Source organism: Odocoileus virginianus, chromosome 2, assembly GCF_023699985.2.
Source record: "Odocoileus virginianus isolate 20LAN1187 ecotype Illinois chromosome 2, Ovbor_1.2, whole genome shotgun sequence".
Classification (NCBI taxonomy): domain Eukaryota; kingdom Metazoa; phylum Chordata; class Mammalia; order Artiodactyla; family Cervidae; genus Odocoileus; species Odocoileus virginianus.
In genome coordinates, this window is record NC_069675.1 from 17,923,632 (window position 1) to 17,944,970 (window position 21,339).

The 21,339-nt window shown below is 39.2% G+C and overlaps 1 pseudogene; it reads right to left on the minus strand.

Annotated features, from left to right (window-relative positions):
• Positions 1-1,350: 1,350 nt before the first annotated feature.
• Positions 1,351-2,209, minus strand: LOC110148148 (small ribosomal subunit protein uS3-like; annotated as a pseudogene).
• Positions 2,210-21,339: the final 19,130 nt, after the last annotated feature.

Sequence of the window (21,339 nt, forward strand, 5' to 3'; positions counted from 1 at the left end):
GTTTATAAGAAAAAATCCTAGATTCATTTCCAAGAATATTTATTTCATGCTCAGTTATGAAAATACTTGACAAATGGAGTCAACTTTTGATATTTTTAGACAAATTGCAAGATTTTGGCTCACCCAGGGCAAATCTTTGTTTAAAGCCCATTTATTAACCAATAGCACCTACTCTGCTTAATGAATTGTCTTGTTGATATTATTGGCAGTTTGTACCCTGCCTACTTAATTACTGTGCTCTAAAATAATCAATGTTTTTTGCCTCACCAAAGCCAAAGCCAAGGCAAATTATGAGACAGAGAGATACTTCTGGCTCCTCCCATCCCTTCCTTGTTAGAACCTCGCTAGAGGAGAACAGAGAAGCAAAGGGAATATAGGCTGCAAGAATTGCTCACTTAACAGTAGGTCTGACATGTAAAGGTCAATAACCAGAATCCTAGTAGGCCATCCCCATAGCCAGTGTTCAGCTGGCTTGGATGGTGTTCCTAATTTTAGAAGTCAGCGAGGTAGTAATCACTTCTGTGTGCACCGTACTGAGTGTCTTCTAGATAATTGTATAGTGCTCACAACATGAGAATTTACTGTTGGCTCTAATTTACAAATGAGATGTTGAGAACCTTCACTAAATTTAGACATAAAGGAACTAGAATCCACCCAGGTTTATCTGACTCCAGGGCCCACGTCCTTCTCCACCAAACTGTGGTACAGAAGAGGAGCATTCTAGGTCAGAGACGGCGTGGGCATCTCAAACCCCAGTGCCCATCTGTGGAAGCAGGACCTTTAGCTCATGGATAGATAGAAAAGGGTCATGGGACCAGGCCTAGCTAAGCATACCAGGGCCTGATGCACATACTATTAATATATGTGACATAAGTCAATGAGTCTCACTTCAGTTAAGGCACTGCTCATGGCATCTCAAAAGTTTTTGGATGGAAGCATACACAAGGACCTAACTGCAGATAAAAGGTTTCAGAAGAAGACCTGATAGTCCAACAAAAATTATCAAGACTCTTAAATACACAAAACATCATCTACTTCATTCATTCTACCCATATTTTTTCATATAAAATGGCCAAAATATGATGGCTATTGTATTCATTTTCTACATGCAATACAGATAATCACCTTAAACATATCCTTCTTCTAAAGCTATAACTCTGAACTACAGATGAATTAATCAAGGTACTTCCCAGTTATAACCAGCTTTCATCATCACCAGGTTTACTCCTGAACAGGGTACTTCTCTGGTTACTCTGCTTGAGTCCTCCCATTCCGGCCCTTGCCTCACAGGTACAGGTGAAACCAAGTGGATTTCAAGGAAAGCAAAGAAACACTGTGATACAGGTAGCCCTAAGAAGCAATCAAGTAGTTCTCCCACGGGGAGACCCGACCCTCAGTCTGAACACTGGATAACACAGTCAAGTCAGGCCACAGGTTTTTAAAAAATATTTTATTAAGGATATTTACAGAGCAACATCCAAACTCCAGATCCAGCTGCCAAGGACACCCCGTTATGCTTGAGTACTGGCTGGGACATGGTAGGTGGCTCCAGCTTCCCACCCTTCTGTTCAGAGGTGGGGGTGGAAGGGGCTTCGTAGGGCCAGTCTTACCACTCGGGTCCTCAGGCAGCATGAGTTCACCATGAAGCCCAGCACATCCTGTCTGAGAAGCACATGGCACACAGCACTGTTACCGTGGCATTTAACAGAGTCCTGGATCGTCAGGTCATCCACCAACTTTGTAGACTTAGCCCTGTGTCCTCAGAATTTTCCAGTACTGTGACCTCACAGGCTTTGACGCCACCCTTCATAATATGCAGCGCATCACAGCAGACCCTCCTCTTCACAGCGAGTCCTTCTAGAAGGCTGTAAGGGAGACTCTGCCTGAGCAATGGCGCAAAGAACGCTTGTGGCCACATTTTCAGTTTAGAGCTCGACGCTGCCCCCAGGGAAGCCGAATCTCTTCTGAACCACGGCAGTCAATTTGCAGATCCGCTGGCCCTTCTCACCAAGAACATTCTGCATCCTGGTGGCCAGAATAATGATTTCTGCCCTGGTTGGTGTAACTCAGACCTTCCCATTTCCACAGTAGGCATCTTGAGTCAGTTGCTGAATGTGAAACCCATGCGGTTCCGTTTGAAGATGCTATCAGTGACAAACCTCTCTGCCTTGGAAATCTGCACCGCCGTCTTGCTGCCGTGTGTCACCATAAGGAAAACCTACTAACATTTCTTGAGCTCATACTATGCACCAGGTACTTTTTTGAGTGGAGACTTCTGAGGTCCAAATTTGAGTAGTTGAAATATGTAGTTTTGTTTCTCTCTCCATATTTGCACTTATTTTTAACTACTCTATCTCTGAGCTGTGTTTCCTAAAACTTGACTGCAGTAGAAGTTTTCCAAGTAAAGGAGGGAAATTCAGGCCAGGAAATAAGTGGCATGAATAAATGACTGGCAATGTGAAAGGTCTCTACCTGCTTTAGGAAAAGATGAGAAGTATAAGATGGGTGAAATACAAGGCGATGGACGTGGTGGGTGATGATGACAGTCACCGTCTTTATTTTACTCTGTGGGGGAAATTTCAGGAGGGAGATTATAGAGAAATAATTGGAGGTGGATAAGAACCTTATAACATCTGGTCCTTTATAACACCTTTTATAACCTTATAACATCACACTCCTTTCATCTCAGTCACTTCAGCTCTCAGTCCATCTCATTCTCAGGAGGAATGTGCTTTAAAATCTAATCATTTTAACTTAGCATCTGTTCCACGGAAAGCTTAATTTCTGCAAGAAAAATCAGGATGGATTCCCAGTTTCTCCTCAATCCAACCTTCATTCACAGTGCTTTCCTCATTCTCTTTGATGTGAATTTTCAGAACATCATTGTGTATAATTAGTATTCAAACATAAGTTCAATAAGCCCATCAAAAATCAAGTTCAAATGTTTCCATGATACTTCTTACCAAAAAAAGAGTCCTCTCTTTCTGGCCATCAGAGTCACCACCACAAAGTATATGGGCTGGTCCCACAAAGAGTACCAGACTGAGTGGACCCCTAGAGGCAGAAATCTAGCACCAGCCTGCTTCCAAAGTTGAGGAGCTCAGTAGGAGGTGGCATCACCCTCAAAATAAAGCACTTCATTTTTCCCGTACAAATAAATTACTAAGGCTATGAGCAGCCTTTTGTCCCAACAGGAAAAAACAGGCCTATATAACACATTACTATTTCAATGAGAAAGAATAATGACAAAAGATAGATAATTTTGTCTAGAAGAAAATGAGTTGAACCCTAGAAGAATAACGAAATGTGACTTTATATAAAATAATACAATACATGTAAATAAATGCCTGTCATAGAGGAAGGAGAGTGATGATGTCTATTTGTTACTAATACCAGTAATAATATTTCATATTTATTATTTTTAGGACATTGAGAGTGTTTATGTAATCTATTTTTAAAGAGTTACCAAAAAATGCATGGCTAATGTGCTATCATTTCAGTGTAAATTAAATGTAGTGGTTCCGATCCATAATAGAAAACAAACTATATTAAGATATGTATTTTAAAAGCTGATGCAAATATGTCAATATTTTAAGTTTTGACAACTGCATGAGAAAGCACTCCAGAGTTATATTATTCTTGTTCATTTTCAAGATATTTAAAATGTTTTAAAATTTTATATATTATATAATTATTCTAATCTCCCCAAATAGAAACACAGCCTTGATACTGGAAGTGGAGGCAAAGAACCTCTAACACTAGATCAAGTGGCTGAGATCTGGTTCTATTTACTTCTTATACAACCTTGAGCTGATCAATTTACTACCTCTCTAAGCAAGCATTTTCTCACATGTAAAATACAAGAACTGAACTAGATCTCTCATGGTCTTTACTCAAATTTTATGACCAAGTCTACTCTTTGGCAGCTAAAAAAGATGGGGCTAATTTTAATGCATATTGTCTGTTCCCATATCTTGCAAATAACTGATTGCCTAGAAGGGTCAAAGAAGTACCATCTGCTTCTATTACCGATTACATTGTAAAGCTGCCTCAAGTTTGAATAAAAAAATTTAGTGAAAAACAGAAATTGGTAGGAAATGTGTTGTAAACAATATCACCCCCACATATTTGCTGAATAATTCATAACCAGTACCTAGTAGAAGCATAATTTTAAAATGACATTTCCCCCAAATACCTGAATGTTCTGACATCAGTAACAAATGATTTAGTTGACATTACTTTTAAAATTACAGTGTTAAAGACTGACATCTCAGATTTAAATTTATTTTATTCTTATCAATTTCCTTTAAACCAACTTTGCTGTATTATATTGGAATGAAATATTTGCCATAGTTGACTATCCCTCCTTATTATTGTTCACATATCCTTTTTTAATATTCTTTAGCCAATGTTATTTTCTTTTGAAATATCCCATTTTTCCTCACCAATGAGACCTTTGTTTCATTCAAACTGCAAAAAATAATTTTGCAATCTGATAAATTAATATAAGAACATTCTATTTAATTCTGTAAGGACCAATATGTTGTGATTTCCAATCTGATACAATGAAAACGTATTTGTTCCATCTTATTTGACTCACCATTATCTTTTATCCTCTCTCCCATTTTGCATTGGCCTCCTCAAACTGCAATTTGCTCCAATTTTTAACAAAACTGTATTTCTGTCCAAATTCTTTCTCAAGTAGGATAAGAAATACTTATGTCTTCTACTGCATCCAAATTACATCACAATACAGTAACATAAAGTGAGATTATATGAGAAATTTTGCATAGCAGTACTCTTCACCAGTTATAATTTACAAGGGACATTAGTAACAGCTGTGTCTCCGAACTTTAATCCAATGTCAGCCAAGCCTCCCAAGTGAGCCAATCACAGCCCTTCCAGACTTTAATCACAATCTCATAACTGCCTCCCCTTGAGAAGGCAAGGTGCTTCCCTGACAGTTCTCAGATCTCCCAGCACAACCTCCAACCCATTCAGGTAATATATGCTTCTTAGAAGAATGCAAGAAATCCAGATTTTCTGAATAGGAAGGGCTTCTGGGCAGCTCTCTGATTTGAAAAGGTAGTTGTGCAACTTGAGGCCAGCATACACAGAAAGCTTGCTATTTTTCTTAGATTATATGAACATTCAGATTGTTTGGGGGATCCCCTCCTCTTAAGCCATCCTTTGGTTCCTCAGCTCCAACAGTGACTTGACTTTTCATTTAACCAGGAAGTCATATTACAATGAAAGTCCCAGAGGGTGGGAATTGACTCTACTTCTTTATACAGACTTTCAGACGTTAACTATGCTGTGGGATAACGTCTGACTATGACAAGTGACTTTGTGTGAAAACAAAGTCTGCCTTTTATTCAGCCTAAAAAGTTTCTACCTACTGGACAACTGTCATGATTAGCCATCCTGGATAACTCTTTTTACTGGGTCAAAAGTATAATGTGTTGAATTTTTAAAAATTTTATTCATTCTTTCATTTATTCAACAAATATTTATTGAGAACTCACTACTATAGATAAAAAAATAAAACCAAAATTAGTATTTTGGGTAAGGTTTTCTGTGCTTATTTCAACCTATGAATTACAATATTCTTCAAAACTATAGCTTAAGAGTAAATAAAGAAGGGCTAAGTGACAGACCTATGGATAATTAGAAAAGATATCTACCTAAAAGTCTTCATTTGAGCTCACCACACACATGTGTTTATTCCCTCTCTCTCTCTTTCCCCATCACCCTCCTAATGCTTCCATTCATATTTCCCACTTTGTGCTTAATGACAGGAACCTCCTGTCAGTGAGTAATGTGTTACCACAGATGGAAAGCACACCAGTCTCCTTAAACTCATCTCTGCCCTGGATAGATCATTCAGTTAGTTGTAGTGCCAGTGGGTCCCCTAGAAAGTGGGCACTGAGATGAAGTTAGGAGTGTAAGAGGTTTATTGAGTTGTGATTAGAGAAGGAGTAGTCATGTTTATGAGAAATAAAAAATGAGAGGGAGCAGGATGGGACAGGAAGAAAATCAGATCACCACATAGATCTGACAAAGTCTTGCCAACCCAGTGAGGAGCAGTGGAACATAAGTTCTCAGGTAGAAAAGGCTGGGTTCTAGTACCTCTATGCTTAGTAGCTGGCTAATCACTGCCCAGGAAGAGCATAGCTTCATCTAGAAAACTGAAGTGGATCCTAAACTCATTAGCAGCTGGAGGCTACCACTGACCACACTCCCTATAGCTGAACATCAAGTCCTACCTTGAAGGAAAATCCACGCCCAGGCAACTGAAGTGTTTTCAAGCACAAAGCCCTAAGGAAATGGGGTAAGACTCTCCTCAAACTCAGTCTATGAACAGGAGCAGAGAAAGAGCTGCCTAAAAGGAATGTAGGAGGACTGGGAAGAGTAATCAAAGGAGATATCCAGAACATCTCTTGGGCACTTGAGTCACGGAGGACCCAAAAGACTGTGAGAACCCCAGAGTGTAAAGACACGAACCTAGTGCTTTAATCATCTGAATCCAAACCAGGAATCACTCCTGACTCTACCACTTAAGAGCCTGGTGATATTGGTTATTACCCAGTCTCTCCACATTGTAGCCTTCTAATCAGAACAAAGTATGAACATAAGAGAAGTATTGAAAGTTAAACATAATGATAAAATCACTATAACATATTAATGCTCAATATTAATGAAGGTATGACCTAAATAAAATCCTTTATGATTATATTGTAGAAGTGACAAACAGATTCAAAGGATTAGACCTGATAGACAGAGTGCCTGAAGAGCTATGGAAGGAGGTTCATAACACTGTACAGGAAGCCAAGATCAACACCACCCCTAAGAAAAAGAAATGAAAAAAGGCAAAATGATTGTCTGAGGAGGCCTTACAAATAGCTGAGAAAAGAAGAGAAGCAAAAGGCAAAGGAGAAAAGGAAAGAAATTATCCATCCAAATGCAGAGTTCCAAAGAGTAGCAAGGAGAAATAAGAAAGCCTCCCTTAGTGATCAATGCAAAGAAATAGAGGAAAACAATAGAATGAGAAAGACTAAAGGTCTCTTCAAGAAAATTAGAGATACCAAGGAAACCTTTCATGCAAAGATGGACACAATAAAGGACAGAAACCGTACGAACCTAACAGAAGCAGAAGGTATTAAGAAGAGGTGGCAAGAATACATAGAACAACTATACAAAAAAAGATCTTAATGACCCAGATAACCATGATGGTGTGATCACTCACCCAGAGCCAGACATCCTGGAATGCGAAGTCAAGTGGGCCTTAGGAAGCATCACTATGAACAAAGCTAGTGGAGGTGATGGTATTCCAGCTGAGCTAGTACAAACCCTAAAATATGATACTGTGAAAGTGCTGCACCCAATATGCCAGCAAATCTGGAAAACTCAGAGGTGGCCACAGGACTGGAAAATGTCAGTTTTCATTCCAATCCAAAGAAAGGCAATGCCAAAGAAGGTTCAAACTACTGCAAATTGTACTCATCTCACACGCTAGCAAGTAATGCTCAAAATTCTACAAGCCAGGCTTCAACAGTACGTGAGCCATGAACTTCCAGAGATGTTCAAGCTGGATTTAAAAAGGCAGAGGAACCATAGATGAAATTGCCAACATCCATTGGATCACCAGGACTTCCCTGGTGGCCCAGGCAGTAAAGAGCCTGCCTGCAGTGCAGGAGACCCAGGTTCAATCCCTGGGTCAGGAAGATCCCCTGGAGAAGGAAACGGAAACCCACTCCAGTATTCTTGCCTGGAAAATCCCATGGACAGAGGAGCCTGGCAGGCTACACTCCATGGGGTCGCAAAGAGTCACACACAACTGAGAGATTTCACTTTCCTTCTTTCTTTCCTTCTTTCTTTCTTTCACTGGATCATAGAAAAAGCATGAGAATTCCAGAAAAACATCTACTTCTGCTTTATTGACGACGCTAAAGCCTTTGTCTGTGTGGATCACAACATACTATGGAAAATTCTTAAAGAGATGGGAATACCATACCACCTGACCTGCCTCCTGAGAAATCTGTATGCAGGTTAAGAAGCAACAGCTAGAACTGGACATGGAACCACAGACTGGGTCCAAATTAGGAAACGAGTACCTCAAGTTTGTATATTGTAACCCTGGTTATTTAACTTATATGCAGAGTACCTCATGAGAAACGGTGGACTAGATGAAGCACAAGCTGGAATCAAGATTCCTGGGAGAAATATCAATAACCTCAGATATGCAGATAACACCACCTTTATGGCAGAAGGTAAAGAGGAACTAAAGAGCCTCTTGATAAAAGTGAAAGATGAGAGTGAAAAAGCTGGCTAAAACTCAACATTCAAAAAACAAAGATCATGACATCCGGTCCCATCACTTCATGGCAAATAGATGGGGAAACAATGGAAACAGTGACAGACTTTATTTTCTTAGGCTCCCAGATCACTGCAGATGGTGACTGCAGCCATGAAATTAAACAACGCTTGCTCCTTGGAAGAAAATCTATGACCAACCTAGACAGCATATTAAAAAGCAGAGACATTACTTTGCTGTCTAGTCAAGGCTCTGGTTTTTCCAGTGGTCATGTATGGATGTCAGAGTTGGACTGTGAAGAAGGCTGAGCACCAAAGAATTGATGCTTTTGAACTGTGGTTTTGGAGAAGACTCTTGAGAGTCCTTTGGACTGCAAAGAGATCAAGCCAGTCAATCCTAAAGGAAATCAGTCCTGAATATTCATTGGAGGACGCTGAATCTGAAACTCCAATACTTTGGCCACCTGATCTGAAAAACAGACTCATTAGAAAAGACCCTGATGCTGGGAAAGATTGAAGGAAGGAGGAAAAGGGGACAACAGAGGATGAGATGGTTAGATGGCATCACCAACCTCATGGGCTTGAGTTTGAGTAAGATCTGGGAGTTGGTGACGGACAGAGAAGCCTGGCGTGCTGCAGACCATGGTGTCGCAAAGGGTTGGACACAACTGAGCGACTGAACTGAACTGATTAATTAAGCATTATTACTGCTGCTGTCAGTTGTTGTTCTGTTGAAGACCTTGTTAACTTACTTCATATTTGCCCCAGGACAGGGCTGCTAGAATAGAGAGCATCTGGGTTGAGTGGATAAGGCTCTGCAAATGAACTGCTTGACTTCAAATCCCAACTCCACTATCTATAGGCTGTGAACACTTGAGTAATTATTGAACTTCTCAGTGCCTCAGCATTCTAATCTACAAAAGGAGGATAATAACAATACTTATTTCCTGGGTTTATTTCAGGAAAGGTATTTAGTGCAGAGCCAGCCACTTAGCAAGTGCTCAATAAATCATACCTATTATCACTAAAAGTATTTTTGCTTTATTATAACATTACTAATTTTATTTTAAAACATTTCAAAAATAGATATTTTTAAAACTAGAATGAAACAAAAAAAATCCATTTGTTTTGTGTAAAAAGACAGTTTACACAATCCCAAATAATCTATACTAGAGAGTCCCAAAGTTCTCTATAGCTTTCCACTAGCACCTAGTATGTTTTCAACATATATCTAAATATTCCATACTCATTCTTCAATGACTATCTTGCAGGATACTGTCAGGAAAAACCTCCATCATCTGCACAAATTCTGAACTTCTTGTTTCAATACAAGAAGCAAAAATGCATGCAATGGACTCAAATGGAAAACTGTTGATGCACATTACTCCTTGGTCTACGTTTTCAATTTTGATTCTAGATACATCCATAGACTATATAACATCTGGTTGGAAATATTTTCAGTAATCTAGGTCTTTGGCATTATGTTGACAAAATTGGATGACTGATTGTTCCTGACATATTTTTTAATCCAGATGTTTGGATTTCCTGAAGGCCTGGCCCAAGTGTTGGTTTGTTCTTGGAAAGATATTACAGTACAAGCATCTTAAAATTCAGAACTCTACTTTATAAACCTATTCAGCAATGTGCCCTATACACTTAATCCCATAAATGCTACTTGATTTGTTATTCAACTGAATTGTTAATTGAAAAGGCATTTTTGGGGGGAGAATGGATACATGTATTTGTACTGCTGAGTCCCTTTGCTATTCACCAAAAACTATCACAATGTTTTTAATCAGCTATACCTCAATACAAAATAAACAGTTTTTTTAAGGAAGAAAAAATCATTGAGAGGATACTAGAGATGCAGTATTCAGGAAATATGTTAACAGCAGGGCACAAAAATGAAATAACGATCACTAAATGGCACTAATGCATTTTAGGTACAAACTCCAGACTTCCATTGACTGATCTCTTGGCCTGAAAATATGTGGTTAAGTTACTCTAACTTATGGGTGAATTTTCTGAATGCCCTGTTGGTAGTTAGAATGAATTTACCCATTAACAAGAGGAAACTGAAAAAGCTGGCTTAAAACTCAACATTCCAAAAACTAAGATCATGGCATCTGGTCCCATCACTTCACAGCAAACAGATGGGGAAAAAATGGAACAGTGGCAGATTTTATTTTCTTGGGCTCCAAAATCACTACAGATGGTGACTACAGCCATGAAATTAAAAGATGTTTGCTCCTTGGAAGAAAAGCTATGAGAAAACTAGACAGCATATTAAAAAGCAGAGACATCACTTTGCCAACAAAGGTCCATATAATCAAAGCTATGGTTTTTCCAGTAGTCATATATGGATGAGAGAGTTGGACTATAAAGAAGGCTGATTACCAAAGAATTGATGCTTTCAAACTGTGGTGCTGGAGAAGACTCTTGAGAGTCACTTGGACTGCAAGGAGATCAAACCAGTCAGTCCTAAAGGAAATCAACCCTAGATATTCATTGGAAGGACTGATGCTGAAGGTGAAGCTCCAATACTTTGACCATCTGATGCAAAGAGCCGACTCATTGGAAAAGACCCTCATGCTGGGAAAGACTGAGGGCAGAAGAAGAAAGCAGCAGCACAGGATGAAATGGTTAGACAGCATCACCGATGGACATGAGTTTGAGCAAACTCCAGGAAATAGGGAAGGACAGGGAAACCTGGCACGCTGCAGTGCACGCAGTACGATACAACTTGGTGACTGAACAACAACCCATTAACAAAAATATAAAGGATGGTAAAGCTCCAAGTTTAGTCCACAAAAGTCTATTTAACTGCATGTTATTAACTGACTCCCAGAGTTCTACCTTGAGTCTTCTGGGCTCTGCATGTTCCAGGACTTCAAAGCCATCAGTTATAAGTAATTCCTAACCTACTCTAAGCCAGGGTCCTCCTAAGCTGTAAACCCTGATCTCAACAAATCCAGTCTTAAAAGAAAAGATTAACCAGCTGTAGAGAGTGGGCCTAGTGGTGCCTCTGTTTCTAGACAGCTTCCACCTCAGGAAAGCAAGATTGAAAACATGTGGACACACGAGTAATATTTTCCCTCCACTTTATACTTCCCAGAGTCTCATTTCATAACACTTGGTATTTCCCACTTTTAATTCTTCCTAGTCTTATTTTTTCCTTCTCAGTCTTTCAGTGGCTGGTCTTTCAGAGACCGATCTGAAGAATTACCGCAATGGTCCATAAATTTGGTTCCTCCTTTCCTAACACCAACAAACTGGGCCCTGGAACCACCAATAATTGACCAAAAAATGAAAAATGATGGTGATTCAATGTGAAGTTTAAAAATTAAAAAGTAAAGAAGACATATATATGAATGTGATATCATCTTGAAAATGTATGTGTCATATCTTCATTCATTATCTTCTGGCTCATTCTCAGCTCAGGCATTTATTCCCAGGGCCTTCCCTGATCACGTCTCCATCTCAAGCCTTGTTACATGTCTCTCCTCTGTGCTGCTAACTTCCTTATGTCTCTCTCTGTGAGTGCCCTCACCACATTGCACTAAAAATGTCCACTTATATACCTGTATCTCTGATTAGATTGTAACCTTCTTGAAATAAGAACTTTGACTTACCTGTCCTCTCGTCCCCAGCACTAACAAAATATCTGTATGTAATGTATGTGCTCAGGAAGTTTTTATGAATAAATTATCCTCTATCAAGCACCAAACAATATGCAAGATATTTTATAATTATTTGGGTGTATAATGTAACAGTATAAATATTTTTAAATTATAGGTATTATCACATGTAATTCTAGCAAAAACCTTATGAGATAGGGATGACTGTTGCCAGTTTAGAGGGGTTGAATCATGCAATCAGACAGGATCAAAACTGGAACTGAAAGTCAGGGGAAAGGATTTCCAAAGCCCTGTGTCCAGCGCTCGTTCTCACTGCTCGTATGAGCTATTGGCACTACAGAATGATGCATTATTCACTTTTTTCCCCAAAATAAACCATCTGCTTTTTCTCTCCCATTAATATGTAATCAAGAATTAGTAAGATTTGTTTGCAACAATTTTGTCTTAGACATTATACTTCAGAGTCTAATCAAGTACACATTTTTCTATTGATGTCCAAGTGACAAAATTAACATGCAGTGTCAATGTAATAACTGAAAGATAATGCCAGCTGAAATCTCACAAACCCTGGGTATGAGCTGCATGGATTGTATATGGAAAATACTATCTTCTTTGTTACTTAGAAGATCTGATCTTTGTCAGCTCTTAAAAGGGCTTATAGATGATGTGGAGATTCCTCTGGCTTTGTAGGCACCATCATCATGAATCAATAGATGAAATACAGCCTGCACACACACTTGGAAAACACTGCTGGCTTTTATTTTGCAAAGTCTTACATTTTCCACTGACAGCTTCCAGGATCAGAGAGGAAGTCTGGAATCATTATAATCAACAGCTTAAAAAAAAGGCAGAAAGACAGAGTTCACTCATTGCCTAATGGCAACAAAATGATTGAGAGAACAAGTTCTGGACCCCTGTGCCTTGCTTCAAAAAGTGACAAGATTAAAAAGGATAAGACTTTGCTGCCAAGATGCTGAGAAGCCATCTCAAAGAACTTGGAAGGTGACTCCAAGACATATGGTCAGAGCATGGACTTCCAGTCAATCCATGAAATCAGATGTAAAATGAGGCCTACCCTCAGGGATCAACACAAAGGCTCCAGATTGGCATATGAGTGTAGGACACCTGGAAAAAGTAGGGCAAAAATCAAAGCTCATCTCTTAAGTGAAGAGGAAATCTTGCATGATATCAGCTAGGGAAGGAAAGATACCCTGGATTACTGCCCAGGACAAACGATGCTCTCATGGTATCTGAAATCAAACTAAGCACTTATATCCCCAGAGACCTCTGTTTATTCAGTATATTTGGATCATTGTTAAGAAAGGACTCACCCATGTCTACCAATTTTAATCCCTATGAATTTTTGCCTCCAGCATTTTCTGTGGAATATTATGGCCTGTTCTCGGACTATATGGAAAATCCTACATTCCCAGGTGACCTGGAGACCTCATCCAAATATAAGAATACCAGCCTCCAACCCTGTAAAAAAAAAAAAAAGAATACCACCCTCCTTCTCAGATAATTTAAACTCCATTGACAATTTCTCTGCTGGTCTTATGTACATATTCAGAGCTCAGTTAAGGAAGCTGTGCCTGTCTAGTTCCGACTGTAAACCTAAAACCTTAACCTACCAAAGAATAACTGGGAAATGAACTCTCCAGATAAACAAAAATTCTTTGTCTAAAATCTGATTCTTTAATGAAAAGAAAATGTTTCCTTTAGACCAATAGTAAAAACTCACTCTTTCCTTCTGCCCCCATCCCTGTTAGTCTTTTTGCTAAGTAATATAAGTGACAACAGGTTACAGGATACCATGCTTAGCATTATCAAATATGTACAGCTTCAGTCTGCATATATTCAAACAGTAAAAGGGGTTTTGTGACCACTAAGAAGAAATAGTTAAAAGACCTAAAAATGCAACAAGATGTAGAATTTACTCAAATATTTTGAATGCTTAGTATATTATTCAAAGTGCTGACATGCTCTGATAGTCTGAGTTTCAAATCATGGCAACTATTTGAACTAGTATATGCAATGCTAGGACTTCCCTGGTAGCTCAGATGGTAAAGAATCTGCTTGCAATGCAAGAGACTTCAGTTCAACCCCTGGGTCAGGAAGATCCTCTAGAGAAGGGAATGGCAACTCACTCCAGTATTCTTGCTTGGAGAATTCCATGGACAGAGGAGCCTGGCAGGCTACAGTCCATGAGGTTCCAGAGAGTTAGACACAACTAAGCAACTAACACTTTCACTTTCATGCAACTCTAAGGGAATTCATTAGAAGATTTCTGGAGGGTTGCACCAAACCCAGAGTGAAGATCAACCTAGATTCAGGAATGGAGCTGGGACTGGGTGTCCTATCCCAGACTGAGACAAAGGCTGAACCAAAGAGTCCTTTGGTCCTATACGGAATGACAACAGACTCCATCTAATTTAACTGATTTCAGGAAGATACACAACAAAATTTCCATGATGTCATTAAGCACAATATAGTGAAAGAAAACACATATTACAATAAAACCACAGGGCTTGTATCATTGAAAAGCACAAAGATTTGCAAACCCATGACTGGAGTAATAAAGAATTATGAAAAATAAGGACAGTGCAAAAACAAATAAAATGTTATTAAATATATGTGCCATGCATGAGTGAGCTGAGCACTCTGGGATGCAGACAGACAAAATGAGGAGCTCAACACATTTTGGGCGGGATGAATGCAGATAAAAGATTAAAGAAGGAAGCAGCATGATTAGGCAAAGTAAAGCTCAGATCACCATGCAGATTTGACCAAGTCTGAGACAAAAAGCAGCTCCAAAGTAAAGATCCCCTATGAGAGGAGGTCAGTGTTGGGCAGAAATGGCCACACCCTAGGACCCATGCCACATCACTCATAGGTGAGAAGCTGCCCAGAAAGAGTAGAGCCATAGCTTGAAAGCTGAACTGAATCCTGAAGCCAATAACAGCAGGAAATGGTCTGCTAACTGCACTCCTTGCAGCTGAATAGCAAATTTTTTCTTGAAGAGAGATTTAAGTGGCACACCTCCACTTCAGCAGCGTATAAAAGCAGAATGATAGCCAGGTGGATAAAAGCGTGCATTCCCACCAGCAGAGAGAACATGCTCGTTTTCTTATACCTTTACCAACACTGAATATTACATGTGGTTGATTCCTTTTTTAGATTTTCAAGTCTTCTGTACATAGCATTTTCTTGTAATTTAAAAAAAATTAACTTCCATAACTACGGTTACCAAAAAAAAAAGTAGAAAGACATTTATCATTTTTTGCTGCCTTGAATCCTCTTTGTAGAACGCCCCCGTTTTTATTCTGGGAGAGTCACTTCTCCTGCATGCTGGACTGTCAGTAGCAGGGCAACGTCAGTGTTACCAGCTACATTGTGCCTCCCCCCCACCACACACACACACACAAATCATACATTGATCTCTTAAACTCCTAGTACTTTAGAAGGTAACTATATTTGAAGATAGGGTCTTTAAAGATACAAATTAAAATAAGGTCATTAGAGTCAGCTCTAATCCAATATGATGTTGGCTTTTTTAAGAAGAGGACATTCAGACACAGACATGTACAGAGCAGAGACTATGTGAAGACATGGGGAGAAACTTTGTTGTTGAGTCGCTCAGCCATTTCCGACACATTGCAATCCCATAGACTGCAGCACGCCAGGCTTCCCTGTCCCTCCCTATCTCCCAGAGTTTGCTCAAACCCATGTCCATTGAGTCAATGATGCCATCCAACCATCTCATCCTCTGCCGTCCTCTTCCCCTCTTGCCCTCAATCTTTCCCAGCATCAGAGTCTTTTCCAGTGAGTTGGCTCTTCGCATCAAGTGGCTTAAGTACTGGAGCTTCAGCTTCAACATCAGGCCTTCCAATAGATATTCAAGGTTGATTTCCTTCAGGATTGACTGGTTTGCTCTCCTTGCTGTCCAGGGGACTCTCAAGAGTCTTCTCCAGCATCACAGTCTGAAAGCATCAATTCTTAAGCACTCAGTTACCTGGTCATCTACAAACCAAGGAAAGTGGCCTGGAAAAGATTCTTCTATCACAGCCGTCAGAAGGAATCAACTCTGCTTAAAACTTGATGTTGGATTTCTAGCCTCAAGAAAACTTCAAGAAAAATTAATTTCTGTTGCTTAAGTCCCTACCCCAGGCTATAATATTTTATTACTATAGCCCTGGAAAATTCATATAATCAGGTTTCTACTTCCTACTATGAAAGAAAAGAAGACCGAATCCTTCTTCGGGATATAGCTAGGAGAAAGCTCATGATATAAGCTGCAGGGTTGGCAGGAGAAGCAGTCCTCTGCCCTGGTCACTCTGCTGTGGACAGTATTCTATGCTCCTTGACTCTTTAGAGAGCACCCTACCTAACACTCGCCCCTTTTTCTCATGAGTATTTCCCTCCCCCTCAATAGCCTTCCAATAATTTCACAGTCAGGTCTGATCGCTCAACCAGGATTTCTAACTGACACAGAAAGTTTTTCTATCACTACTAAACAAATCAGTTTGGCAGCAAAACCCAGTGTGGAGAAACCGTCCATCGTTCAGGAAACAAACATGTAAATATATCATTTACATCCATCCAGAAGGTAGGTATAAAATCATCTTCCTCAATGGTTCAAGAAGCAAATTTTGAGGCATTACTGTTAAGAGAGATTTTTCCCACAGCTGTCATGATAGAATATGTCTGCTTTTTCAACATTTTAAGCATCTCTTATAAACTAAAATTTTACTACATTTGCCCTTGCCTTCTCCCTACTTTGATTTTGGCAAGTCACAGGTAAAGATTTGTGAAACTAAACTACACTTTTCACCATTTGCTGTGGCATTTAAGTGGTTGAGTTTTGGGGGTCCAGGTCTTCTAGTCCTATTCTGAGAAAGAATGACACACGTATCTCCTTCTGCACTAGCTCACAGGGCAAGGGCCAGAAATGGAAAACCACATTATCTCAAAACCTTGAACTCATATAACTACCTGCATGGTACCTAGATTTGATACTATTTAAATAACTGTGTGTTAAAAATATTGATTAAGGATGGAGTAATACCTGAAGTAAATCTCTAATAGTGGAACTACCCTTAGTCTAATTCTGGTCAATATTTCTCTTCAGTGACCTCTGCAAAGGGTAGGAGGTATGCTTTTCAAATGTAACAAGTACAAAACTAAAGGAGATAATCAATACGTTAGACACAGAAGTTAACATTTTAAATGATACTGATTGCCCCAACCAATGCTGTCATTTCATCTTCACTGACAAAATGAAAACATAAAAAGATCGCGTTTTACAATGTCTTGAATTTAGTATCAAAATTTTTACTCTTAGTACCAAAATTTCAATAGCAATATACGTGACTTTAAAGTGTTCCAGGGAAACCATTTAACTCAGAGAAGTATAAGGGAATTAATTGAGATGTAGAAAAAAACACCCAAAGCAATAACCTATTTTTATAAGACTACAGATGTGTATATATTAATACATACATACACAAACAAGTATGTGTGTGTGCATACTCAAATACATAAAATAAGGATCTAAATTGTTGAATGTTTACCTCTTGAGAAGAGTATTTAGGAGGGGGGAGTGGGAAGAAGGGTCTCTTATTTTATTCTACTTATTTATCTATGGTATGGAACTTTTACCAAAATAACTTACTCATGTATTCACTGTATAATAAAAGATTAATTAACCAAGTATATAAGGCACAGGTTTAAAACTTTGAATTTCACCTTAAGCTTCAAGATAAAATTTTTATGCCTAAATTATAGGAAGAATTAGTTCTAGACCTCACTAGTCCAGTCAAACAGCATCACGAAAAATGCATTTGATCCGCAAAAGTGTGTGTACCATGTACACAGGGGAGGAAAAACATAATAGCTAGTAGTTTAGATTCCATTTCATATATTGGAAGAGACTGAACTGATTAACCAAAAAAAAAAAAAAAGCAAAGAGGCAATTGAAGACTTTTTAAAATATTTCAAAAGACATCAAAAAAGAGGTCAAGACATATTAAAAGTGAAAGTGTTAGTCACACTCAGTTGTGTCCAACTCTTTGTGACCCCATGGACTGTAGCCCACAAGCCTCCTCTGTCCATGGAATTCTCCAGGCAGGAACCCTGGAGTGGATAGTCATTCTCTTCTCCAGGGGATCTTCCTGACCCAGGAATCAAATCCAGGTCTCCCGCACTGCGGGCAGATTCTTTACCTTCTGAGCCACCAGGGGAGCCCAGACATATGTTTTTGTTGTTGTTCACTCACTCGGTCATGTCCACCTCTTTGCAACCCCATGGACTTCAGCACGCCACTTTTCCCTGTCCTTCACCATCTCCAGGAGCTTGCTCAAAGTCATGTCTATTGAGTCGGTGATGCCATCCAACCTCTCATCCTCTGTTGTCCCTTCTCCTCCTGCCTTTAATCTTTCCCAGCATCGGGGACTTTTCTAATAAGTCGGCTCTTCGCATCAGGTGGCCATAGTATTGGAGCTTCCGCTTCAGTGTTCCTTCCAGTACAGAGTTGATTCCCTTTAGGACTGACTGGTTTGATCTCCATGCAGCCCAAGGGACTCTCAAGCACCACGGTTCAAAGGCATCAACTCTTCAGTGCTCAGCTTTCTTTATGGTCCAACTCTCACATCCATATATGACCACCGGAAAAACCGTAACTTTGACTATACAGATCCTTGACGGCAAGGAGATGTCTCTGCTTTTTAATATGCTTTTTTAAGGTAACCTTAAAAATGCATTCCAGTAAATATTAGTGTGCTAGTGTTAGTCACTTAGTCGTGTCCACCTCTTTGCGACTCCACGGGCTGTGGCCCATCAGACTCCTCTGTCCATGGAATTCTCCAGGCAAGAACTCTGGAGAAGGCTGACATTCCCTTCTCCAGGCCAATAAATGTTAGGTACAGACTTACTGATTCCACTTATACAAGGCACCTAGAATATTCAAATTCAAAGAGTCAGAAAGTACACTGGTAGATGCCAAGGGTCGGAGGGGTGAGGGTGTGGGGAGAAGGATGAGGAGCTAGTGTTTAACGGGGACAAAGTTTCAGTTTAAGAAGGTTGTTGTTTGAATTTACCTTATTTTGGTTAACATTCTTTTGAAGATCAAATACATTTTCTGTGATGCAGTTTGACTAGACCAGTGAAGTCTGGAGCTAATTCTTCCCATAACTTGGGCATAAAATTTTTTTTTTCTTGAAGCCTAAGGTGAGATTTAAAGTTTTTAACCCTGCACCTTGTATACTTGGTTAACTAATCTTTTATTATACACCCATCAGGAGATAGATGATGGTGAGGATTGCACAACAATCTGAATATACACTGGACTATACACTACACTATACACTGAATTATATACACTGAAGGACAGGGAAGCCTGGCGTACTGCAGTCCATGGGGTCACAAAGAGTTGGACATGACTTAGTGACTAAATAACAACAACAATAACACTGAACTATACACTGATCTGTAGAGTTAAGTATGGTTAAAATAGTACGTTTTATGTTATGTGAATTATACCACACAGGAAATTTTTTTTAAAAAGGGGGTCAAGAGCTGTTTTTTTTTTTTTCTTTTCCATTTATTTTTATTAGTTGGAGGCTAATTACTTTACATCATTGCAGTGGTTTTTGTCATACATTGAAATGAATTAGCCATGGATTTACATGTATTTCCCATCCCGGTCCCCCCTCCCACCTCCCTCTCCACCCGATCCCTCTGGGTCTTCCCAGTACACCAGGCCCGAGCACTTGTCTCATGCACCCAACCTGGGCTGGTGATCTGTTTCACTATAGATAATATACATGTTTCAATGCTGTTCTCTTGAAACATCCCACCCTCGCCTCCTCCCACAGAGTCCACAAGTCTGTTCTATACATCTGAGTCTTTTTTTCTGTTTTGCATATAGGGTTATCGTTACCATCTTTCTAAATCCCATATATATGTGTTAGTATACTGTAATGGTCTTTATCTTTCTGGCTTACTTCGCTCTGTATAATGGGCTCCAGTTTCATCCATCTCATTAGAACTGATTCAAATGAATTCTTTTTAACGGCTGAGTAATATTCCATGGTGTATATGTACCACAGCTTCCTCATCCATTCGTCTGCTGATGGGCATCTAGATTGCTTCCGTGTCCTGGCTATTGTAAACAGTGCTGCGATGAACATTGGGGTGCACATGTCTCTTTCAGATCTGGTTTCCTCGGTGTGTATGCCCAGAAGTGGGATTGCTGGGTCATATGGCAGTTCTATTTTAAAATTCAAACATATGGAGGCTAAACAACACGCTTCTGAATAACCAACAAATCATAGAAGAAATCAAAAAAGAAATCAACATATGCATAGAAATGAATGAAAATGAAAATACAACAACCCAAAATCTATGGGACACTGTAAAAGCAGTGCTAAGGGGAAGATTCATAGCATTACAGGCCTACCTCAAGAAACAAGAAAAAAGTCAAATAAATAACCTAACTCTACACCTAAAGCAACTAGAGAAGGAAGAAATGAAGAACCCCAGGGTTAGTAGAAGGAAAGAAATCTTAAAAATTAGGGCAGAAATAAATGCAAAAGAAACTAAAGACTATAGCAAAAATCAACAAAGCTAAAAGCTGGTTTTTTGAAAAAATAAACAAAATTGACAAACCATTAGCAAGACTCATTAAGAAACAAAGGGAGAAGAACCAAATTAACAAAATTAGAAACAAAAATGGAGAGATCACAACAGACAACACTGAAATACAAAGGATCATAAGAGACTACTACCAGCAGCTCTATGCCAATAAAATGGACAACTTGGAAGAAATGGACAAGTTCTTAGAGAAGTATAACTTTCCAAAACTGAACCAGGAAGAAATAGAAGATCTTAACAAACCCATCACAAGCAAGGAAATCGAAACTGTAATCAGAAATCTTCCAGCAAACAAAAGCCCAGGACTAGATGGCTTCACAGCTGAATTCTACCAAAAATTTAGAGAAGAGCTAACACCTATCTTACTCAAACTCTTCCAGAAAATTGCAGAAGAAGGTAAACTTCCAAACTCATTCTATGAGGCCACCATCACCCTAATTCCAAAACCAGACAAAGATGCCACAAAAAAAGAAAACTACAGGCCAATATCACTGATGAACATAGATGCAAAAATCCTTAACAAAATTCTAGCAAACAGAATCCAACAACATATTAAAAAAATCATACACCATGACCAAGTGGGCTTTATCCCAGGAATGCAAGGATTCTTTAATATCTGCAAATCAATCAATGTAATACACCACATTAACAAATTGAAAGATAAAAACCATATAATTATCTCAATAGATGCAGAAAAAGCCTTTGACAAAATTCAACATCCATTTATGATTAAAACTCT